Source organism: Tupaia chinensis, unplaced genomic scaffold (genome assembly GCF_000334495.1).
Source record: "Tupaia chinensis unplaced genomic scaffold, TupChi_1.0 Scaffold145933_1, whole genome shotgun sequence".
NCBI lineage: Eukaryota > Metazoa > Chordata > Mammalia > Scandentia > Tupaiidae > Tupaia > Tupaia belangeri.
This window is the reverse complement of record NW_006205792.1, coordinates 161,680-171,920: the sequence shown is the minus strand read 5'-3', so window position 1 is coordinate 171,920 and position 10,241 is coordinate 161,680. Positions and strand designations below refer to the sequence as shown.

The 10,241-nt window shown below is 39.6% G+C and overlaps 1 pseudogene; it reads right to left on the bottom strand.

Annotated features, from left to right (window-relative positions):
• Nucleotides 1-2,833: 2,833 nt before the first annotated feature.
• LOC102501690 (zinc finger CCHC domain-containing protein 9 pseudogene) lies at nt 2,834-3,966 on the bottom strand (annotated as a pseudogene).
• Between the last annotated feature and the right edge of the window lie 6,275 nt (nt 3,967-10,241).

The window sequence follows — 10,241 nt, the reverse complement described above, 5'->3', positions numbered from 1 at the left end:
GCGTAATGGCCATGTCGCTGGACTCCCATGTGGTTGACTGTGGATAAGTCCCGGACCCGGTGGCTTAAACTCACACCATGCGTATATGCGTGAGTGCCCAAGATCCTGAGAGGAGAATGGAGGAGAAGGGATTGCAGCTTGGCTATCCCCTCAGGGGGTTATTTATCGCTTTTTATCTCTCTTTCTGTCTTTTTGGTGAGCACACATGCCCTATAGTAAAAACATCTCCGAAAAAAAAAGAAAAGAAAAGAAAAAGAAAGAAAATCTTCTCATCTGCTTTAAATTCTGCTCAACTCATGTTCTGAGACAATCTATCTCCAGAACCGTTTCTCATTTTTCCTATGAAGTATTGGGCTTCATCCCACATGTCCTATATTTAGCCTAGACAAGTTTTAGACTCCCTTACTTCTTAATTGGGTGTGCATGGGGCACTGTTGGGTCAATCTGAAAATCACACTGAATAACACTAAAAAGTGAACAAAAGATATCTGAACAATTATTATTGTACTAAAGTATTATGTACATAACAACTGTGAAGGCACAATTTGATAAATATGTGCATAATTTATAAGCAAGATTTTATTTGAAAATGGCACTTGTTATTGCTCTTATAATTTAAAACATAAGTAATATTTAATCTACTCTTAAGAGATAAATAAGGATGAACCAGCAGGTGGGGTTTTGATTAAGGTGATTGGATTCCATACAGGTAATTACAGTTTCAGTCCTGAATGCAGTGGCTTGAAAAACACTCCAGGCATGTGTACACAAAGTTCCAAGAGGACAGTAGAGAAGGGGGACTGTCATGTGGTCATTCCTCCCTGAGGAATTCTTACTTTTTCTCTGTATCTCTTTTTTTTTGTCTCTCTCAGGTGAGCCACACGTGTCCTATAGCAAAAAACTAAAACAGTCAGTCCTGCAACAACTGATTCTCCATCTCTATTGTTTCCCCTTATTCCTTCTTCAGTATCATCTTTTATTTTGAACCCAATGTTCCATTTCCTATGTTTGTTTGTTTTCTCCTCCATGAACAGAGACATGGTAAGAAATGAGAACAAAGACCATTGAAGATGCAGAAAAGTGTAGGTGTGTGTACTCTAGTTCATGGATAGATAGATATTTCTTAGAAATACATTTTGTAGCTCTTCCCTCCAAATTTCCACTCTGCTTTGGATGAATAAGAACCTGGAAGAGAGAACTACTTGAAAGAATACCCATCTTGGAGCTTAAGTAAGCAGGGGGACTGGATGGGGATAAAACAGATGATGCAAGAGGAACTGACCCCTCTCTTCAGTTTAGTTGCTTTTATTTATTACAAAAAGCATTGATTCTAACACTGAGGCTCATAAAAGGCTAATGAGATAATGTAAGGAACAAAGGGTGTCTATTAAGGATCTGATAGAATATATGTCATGTCTTCCAATATGTACATAACAAGGGAGGGTGTCCATAGCATTTCTACAGCCATAAGGGAAATTTGACTCAACATTTTTGAAACAAAACAAATAAATGTGTTGCATGGGAGAGGACTGTTTCTCTATATCCCTTATTCATACACTAATGAATTCCACACAAAATAGAGAACTACTTACTGAAGTCTTTCCAGGTTTAGAGTAGTACACTGGATAACCATGAGACCCACCAGAATGGCTAAGGAAAAGTGTTGGCAATGGCAGACATTAATTAGAATTCTTACACACTGATGATGAGAGGTCCTTATCATATAAACACATTAGGTTGGAAAAATTGTGGCCACGCCTTTAAAATGAACCATACAAAGGCCAGCCTGATAGCATAGATATTAAGCCTTTTGCAAAGTGAACTGGCTTCCATATAACCAATCACAATGTGAATTCAACTTGATTACTTGAAAACATGCTGGGCACATGTGCATACATGTCCCAAATCCTAAATAATGGGGAAATGGAGGAAAAAGAATTATGACATGACTATTTGTGAGGCTTTCTATCTCAAATGAGCTCACATATACTTAAAAAAATTAAGTACAAAAATACATTCTTACTTAATATTTTTAAAATACAATTTTATGAACATTTCTAAATAAATTCTATTATAAAAATAAATTGTGGAGCCAGCAAGTTGTATGGTGGTTAAGGGTTCTGGACTCCCACATGGCCCACTGTGGTTTAAGCCCCTGACCTGGCAAATTGCTTTCTCACTTTCCTTCTCTCTCTTTCTCTCCCTCTCTCTCTCTCTCTCTCTCTCTCTCTCTCTCTCTCTCACTTTGTCCCTCTCTGGTAAAATAAATAAATGGATAGAGTTAAATAAAATAATTCTTAAAAAAATAATTGATACTTGGAACCAAGGAAACAGTATTCATTTCCAAATGCAAAGTAGTATCCTTTGTTTTGAGGTAGTTCACATTTATGCATAATATTTTTAAAGATTGTTACAATCCATATAAGTACTTAGTTATATCTAAGTTCTTTTTTTAAAGAATTATTTTATTTAACTTTATTTTTTATTTATTTTAATTTGACCAGAGGGACAGAGTGAGAGAAAGAGAGAGACAGAGAGAGAGGGAAAGTGAGAAAGCAAGCCGCCAGGTCAGGTACTCAAACCGTGGTCAACCATGTGAGAATCCAGTGCCCTTAGTCACCATGCCACCTGCTGGCCCAGTTATATCTAAATTCTATATTTTAAAAATATGTCTTTTTAGAGAATCTAATTTAATCATTGTATTCTTTTCTTCACTGATTTTCTCCAAATAGTGGTAAAAGTATCCTATAGGAAGAAAAGGCAGAACTGCTTTAGACCACACCTAGATCCTACTCATGTTACAACACCGGCTCAGTTCCAAGGGAGTCCAGCTCTAACTTGACTCATAGGCAAGAAAGCAATATGAGGTGGTATTTAACCACAGTACTAATTTATCAAAAAAATAAGTTTTAGGTATCATTGTCTTAGGTTTCTGTGGCTTAGGTAGCTCCAGAAATTCTTCACATTCTGCACTCATTCCCTTTGCCCAGTGACCATGACCACTTGATCTGAAGTGTGACATTTAGGTCAATTTTTCTTTCAATATTCCACAGAGTCACAAATTTTATATCCACCACTTTAAGCTTAAAGTCCTTTGGGATTATCAGGACAGAATCTAGATGGTGTCCCATTTCCCTATAAATAAAACATTTTGTAAAGGGAAATACACCAAGAACTGAGTCTACTTTAGCCTTGCAATTGGATATTTCAAGCCCTGTGGACCCACACCAGTAACAAATTCCAGTTCCTACATCTTGATTTTCAAGGGTAATTGGGCAATCTGCAATTCCATGATCACTTTTTAAAAATTACATTTTATTATTATTTTTCTTATTATTTAAACATTCAATTGCTACACACCATTGTATTTTCTCTGCTACTTGTCTTTTTAAAAATTTATTTATTTTACATTTATTTAATGTATATCACAGCATACAAGATGAGCTTTACCATCCAGAATATACTGTATATTGGTTTAGTGAGGGATATTACATACATATTTTTAGCATATATTTTCCCCACAGACTTTCTTTAAAGAAATTGCAATTTCTTTCCTTACTTCCTGTTGACAGAACCTCCTCATTGAGGCCCATCTGTGAGTTCTGTCTTAGGTATTTCATGAAGCCATCCATATCTTCATTTAAGTACTCCTTTTACCTTCAGGTATTTTTATATTTTGGGTGAGATGGATTGTTTTTAAGGGACAGCCTACTGGTTTCATGCTCTTTATGCTTTGATAGGTTTTAGCTTATTCCCTCAAAGGACTTCTCCTTCATATCCTCCCATCATGTTGCAGGCACAGATCTCTTTTTATGTCTGGTGGTAACTTTTACCCATCTGGTCATAGCTTCATCAGAGGTACTTTATCTATCACACATGAATCCTCCAGAACAGCAGAGTTAGCAGAAAATAAATAAATAAATAACTGCAGAATTTCTGTGTGCAGCAGCATTTCTGCTCACAGTTATATTATAGGGAAAAAATAAGCTCACAAAAAAGATGTGCAACTGGGCAAGCAGGTGGCTTTGTGATTAAGATGCTGGATTCCAACATGGCCAACAACAGTTATGAGTCCTGGACTTGGCAGATTAAATATCATGCCAGTAATGTATGCTCGCTCGCTCTCTCTCTCTCTCGCTCGCTCTCGCTCTCTCTCTCTTTCTCTGTCATGAGTGGACAAACCTCATGGCAAAAACTTGAAAGAAAAGAAAGTGTAATTAATGTTAATAGCCTCTGTCCCCCTGACTTGTGGTTTTAGGGATTAGATTTACAAACTGGCAAATGAGCACTGGCTGGGCAGTTAGTGACTGGTGCTCACTCCCTTTACAGCTTACAGCCCACTGCCCACCCTACAGCTGTAGTGCAGCCAGTGCTCCCAGAAACTGGGGCATATGCAAGCTGACATCAAGGCCTTCAGAGAGCCACAAACCCAGGGCACCCTCATGTTCACCCCTTCATGGCCACTGACAGTTCAGCACCTCTGCTGTTCCCCATCCTCAATATCTTCATTGACCATGGTATGGGCTTGGTCCCATATCCCCCAGGCTGGCTGGGGTCCAGGTACATTGAACTCCAGGTGAGCTATTCAGCCTCATCCTATGCACAGTTCCAGGCATATGCCATCCAGGTCCCCTCCCAGTATGTCATTCCTGGGGACCCAGCAGTACATTCTGCCCTAATCTATTAAACAATTAATAACAAGTTACTTAATGTGCCATGATGGGTGTTGCCTGTCCCTCTAGACACTCTTACTCTGGGGACAGGATTGGGTTCACCATCCTGATTCCTTTGTGGGAAGTAGCTGGCAGGTAGGGTAGGTATCAGCTGGGCTGCTACAGGGAGGAAGTGACAGCCATTGGACTGGGCATCCACCAACCACTGGACTCTCCCCAGACCTCTGAAAAGCTTCAAGTCCTTCTCCAGGGATGGTGCCAACAACCCCTCCCTGGACCTAGAAAGGGCCAACTTCTCCTCACCTGCACATGCTGGGATCAGGTAGCTGCAGGTGCCCATATCTAGGTACACTGGACTGTCTGCTACATTTCCACTAGGAGGTTTCCCTTGGCAGAAATAACCACTTTGTGATCCTGGCTTGTACCAGCTCTTCCCTATGTGCCCAAGTCAGCGAGAAGACTTGAAAACTTCAGACCATTACTCATATTAATTTCTACAATTTCTTTCTTTCTTTCTTTCTTTTTCTTTTTCTTTTTTTTTTTTTTTTGAGAGTTTTTTGCTATAGGGCGTGTGTGCTCACCAGAAAGACAGCGACAGAGAAAGAAACAAAAAAAATCACACCAGGGAGGATGGCCACACCTCAGTCCCTTCTCCATTCTCCTCTCGAGATATTGGACACACACACACACGTGACTTGCAAGAGTTTAAGCCACCAGGCCTGGTACTCAAACCGTGGTCACCTACTTGGCAGTCCAGTAATATAACCATTACACCAACTGCTGGTCCCATGGCTTGCTTTCTCACTTTCCCACTCTCTGTCTCTCTCTTTCTCTCACTGTCCTTCTGGTTAAATTAAAATAAATGAATAAATAAAGTTAAATAAAATAATTCTTTAAAAATAACATATGTAAATAAATTGTTATACAGATTGTAACAATCTTTAAAAATATAGTGTGTTAATTTGAACTACCTCTAAACAAAGGATACTGCTTTGCATTTGGAAATCAATACTGTTTCTTTGGTTCCAAGTATTAATTCATTATTTTTTAAAATAATTATTTTATTTAACTCTATTTATTTATTTATCTAGTTTACAAGAGAGGGACAAAGTGAGAGAGAGATAGAGAGAGAGGGGTAAAGTGAGAAAGCAAGCTGCCAGGTCCAGGACTTGAACTATAGTTGGCCATGTGGGAGTCCGGGACCCTTAACTCCAATGCCACCTGCTGGCCCCACAGTTTATTATTATTATAGAATTTATTTAGAAATGTTCCCAAAAATACAGTTTTATAGAATTTATTTAGAAATGTTCCCAAAACTGTATTTTAAAAATATTGAAGAAAAATACATTATTTTTGTTTTAAGTACATGTCAGCTCACTAGAGAACTAAAGCATCAAAAATGGTCATGTCATAATCCTTTTTCCTCCATTTCTCCATTCATTCCAGGTTTGAGGCATGAATGCACATGTGCCCAACATGGTTTTAAGTAATTGACCAGAATGCACATTGTGATTGGCTATGTGGAATCCCATTCATTCTGTACAATGCTTAAACTCTATGCTGTGGGGCTGGACTTTGTATGCTTAATTTTGAAGGTGTGGCCAAGATTTTTCCAACCTAATGTGTTTATACTGTAATGTCAGATAATCAGTGTGTAAGAATTCTAATTAATCTGTCATGGCCAACACTTTTTTCCTTAGTCACCTGGTGGGTCTCATGGTTCTCCAATATACTACTCTAAACCTGGAAGAACTTCAGTGAATAGTTCTCTATTTTGTGTGGGATTCATTAGTATATGAATAAGGGATACAGGGAAACAGTCCTCTCCCACACAACACATTTATCCCATTTGTTCCAAAGTTATTGAGCCAAATTTCCCTTAGGGTTGTAGAAATGCTATGGACACTCTCCCTTGTTATGCACATGTTGGAAGACATGGCATATGTTCTATCAGGTTTTTTTTTTTTTTCTTTGAGAGGTCTTTGCTATAGGGCATGTGCGCTCACCAGAAAGACAGAGAGAAACAGAGAGACAGAAAGTGAGAAATCACCCATCAGGGAGGATGGCCACGCCATAGTCCCTTCTCCTCCATTCTTCTCTTGGGATCCTGGGCATGCATGCACATGTTCCCTGTGTGAATGTAAGCTACCAGGTCTGGGACTCGAACCACAGTTGACTATATGGGAGTCCAGCAACATAGCCATTACGCTAATTGCTGGTACTTATCAGGTTCTTAATAGACACCCTTTCTTCTTTACCTTTTCTCATTAGCCTTTGATGAGCTTCAGTGTTAGAATCAATACTTTGGGCTATTAATAAAAACAACTGAACTGAAGGGAGGAGTCACTTTTTTCCCCATCATCTGTCCTATCCCCAGCCAGCCTCCCTGCTTACTTAACCTCCCAGATGGGTATTCACTCAAGCTATTCCTCCAGGTCCTTATTATTTTGGATGACTTCATCTAAAGCAGAGTGGAAATTTGGAGGGAAGAGTTACAAAATACATTTCTAAAAAATACCCATCATTCCATGAACTAAAATATACACACTTTCACTCTCTCACATCTTCAATGGTCTTTGTCCTCATTTCCTACCACCTCTCTGTTCATGGAGGAGAAAAAACAAACAAATAAACAAATAAATATATAGGGAATGGCACATTGTCAGTCTTAGGATTCTACAAACAATTGTTGCAGGACTGACTGTTTTAGTTTTTGTTATAGGACATTTGTGCTCAATTGAGAGAGATAGAGAAAAAAACAGACAGGTAAAGTAAGAATTCCTCAAGACATAATAACCACACCACAGTCCCTTCTCCATTTTCCTCTTGGGACTTTGGGCACACATGCCTGGAGTGTTTTTCAAGCCACTGGGTTAAGGACAGGAGCTGTGCACTTACCCTATGGAATCCAACTGCTTTAACCAACACCCCACCGGCTGGCCCATCCTTATTTATCTCTTAAAAGTAGATTAAACATTCCTTATGTCTTAAATTATAAGAGAAATAACAAGTGACATTTTTAACTAAAAGCTTATTTACAAATTAAGCATATCTTTATCAAATTGTGCCATCACTGTTTTTATGTACCTAATACTTTCATACTGTAATAATTGTTCAGGTACTTTTTTGTTTAGTTTTTAGTTTTATTCAATGTGATTTTCATACTGACCCAACAGTGTCCCATGCACACCCAACCAAAAGAGAAGGGAGCTTAAAACCTGTCTAGGCTGAGTATAGTTTATACAGGATGAAGCCCAATGCTTCATAGGAAAAATGAGAAACAGTCTTGGAGAGGCACAGATTGCCTCAACACATGTGGTGAGCAGAGCTCAAAGCAGGAGAGAAGTTTTCAGTCTCCTGAGCCAGGGCTCAACTGTTCCCATGTGATATGATTTTGTGATAAAATCCCCTAAGATGCTAGGGGAACCCTGCCCACCACACCCCACTGAATCTCCTGACCAGTCATGAGAAAGAATGTAAAGGTAACATGGGGCATTTTAGTGTTGGCCAAAAATCAGGTGAGCAGAGCTCAAAGCAGGAGAGAAGTTTTCAGTCTCCTGAGCCAGGGCTCAACTGTTCCCATGTGATATGATTTTGTGATAAAATCCCCTAAGATGCTAGGGGAACCCTGCCCACCACACCCCACTGAATCTCCTGACCAGTCATGAGAAAGAATGTAAAGGTAACATGGGGCATTTTAGTGTTGGCCAAAAATCACAGTCCCACCTAAAATATCCCTCACTCCTCTCTTTGGTTGGGGAGAATGTGAAGACATGTGGGGGTGAACATGTGTTCTAGTCAAGGGTAGGTTGTTAAGGAGGTAGAGGCCTGGTGGGCTCATTGGGTCCACACCTCAGGTCATGGGTGGCAGAGCAGTAAGGGGAGTGTTGCACCAGGACTCATATGTCTGTTTCTCATTAACCCTGAGCTCTGGGCTGTCATCTGTTTATGTCCCAGGACTGTGTTCTGTGAGGACACTGCTATTTGCCTGATTCAGGATCAGGAGGTCATATAGGCAGAAGGAATGACAAGGGCAGGCAGGGCTTTGGTGCTTCTTGGACTCACTGCCATTCACTGAAAGCTCCAGGAGACTTCCATGGTCAGTGAGGACTCCTCCTCCCTCAGTCTGGGTGAGGGACAGTTACCCATACAGCTGATGGAGGGGTCAAGCAGGCTTAAATAAGTGCAGAGTGGAGGAGTCTCTACAATTTGGGGCTGAAGATGTCTGGGGAGGCTTCTGCCCAATACTTCCCTGAAGATTCTCTTCCCAAGGCTCTCCTTTTTCAATGACTCACATGACCTACACCAAGGAGTCTGAGCCTCTTCCCCTCCTACACCTCATCATACAGGTTATCCTTGATCAGATGCAAAATCAATTTTCATGTTTTTGGAGGAATATGTGAGAAAAATACTTTGTATTTTGTTTTCACTTCATGTTATGAATACCAGTGTTTGCATGTGGCTGGGGATCATTTTGAGTTAACCATCTCTCCATTATGCCATCCCCGTGGGGAAGTGCATCAGTCCATAATCTGGATGACATGCAATTGGGGACACTCAGGGTAGGCACAGAAGGAAACCAGGAAGAGCACCTGGAGTCTTCCAGAAAGGCAGTCTCTTCTACATTACTTGCTTCCTGTGCACCTACCCAATGTTCCCCACCTCCCAACAAATCCTGGGCCTGCTATCACAAAGGTAAGTGCTTACTCTTCTACAGTACAGTGCCACCTTGGCCACTGGCTAGCTATGTGTTAGGAAGGTCACTTCATCTTATTTGGGCCTCAGTTTTCTCCTGTGAAAACTGAGGTAAAATAAGATCAAACATACAGGGTTATTTCACAGTCTCAGACAACCCAGGGAAGGCGTAGACCCAGGGCTGGCCTTGTGGGAAGGGCTGCCAAAGAGCTGTGCTTCGTTTTGTTTATAACTTTATAAAAGCACAAATATATGAAAATATCATAACTGCAATGTTGACAAGAATACAATTAATATACCCTATTTGCATCTCACCACTTTTATTACTACTTACTTATTAGTATGTTTCTGTGCACATGCATGTTCATTTTTTGGTATTTTGTTCCATATGTTCCAACATTTTCATATTGACTTAGTAAAAATACAAATGCTTTTAACTACACAATTTATCTTCTGTTGTCGTTTGGGATTTTGTTCCATATGTTCCAACATTTTCATATTGACTTAGTAAAAATACAAATGCTTTTAACTACACAATTTATCTTCTGTTGTCGTGTAACAATATCTCATTTTTCTTCTGCTCACCACTATGGCCATCATTATTTGCAAACACAAGTTTCTTTCCCACTTCCATATATTTGTCATTCCAAGGAATGTTATATAGATAGGATCACAAATTATCTAATATTTTGTGATTGGACTTTCCAACTCACATTATTTTCTGGAGTCATTTAAAAGTCATGTAACTGGTTAACTTTGAGTAATTCCTGTTGAGTAATCTTGCTTGGTGTGGATACACTACACTGAGCATTCACACAGTCAAGGCATATCAATGATTTTTATTTTGGACTATTATGAATAAGCCACAGTGAC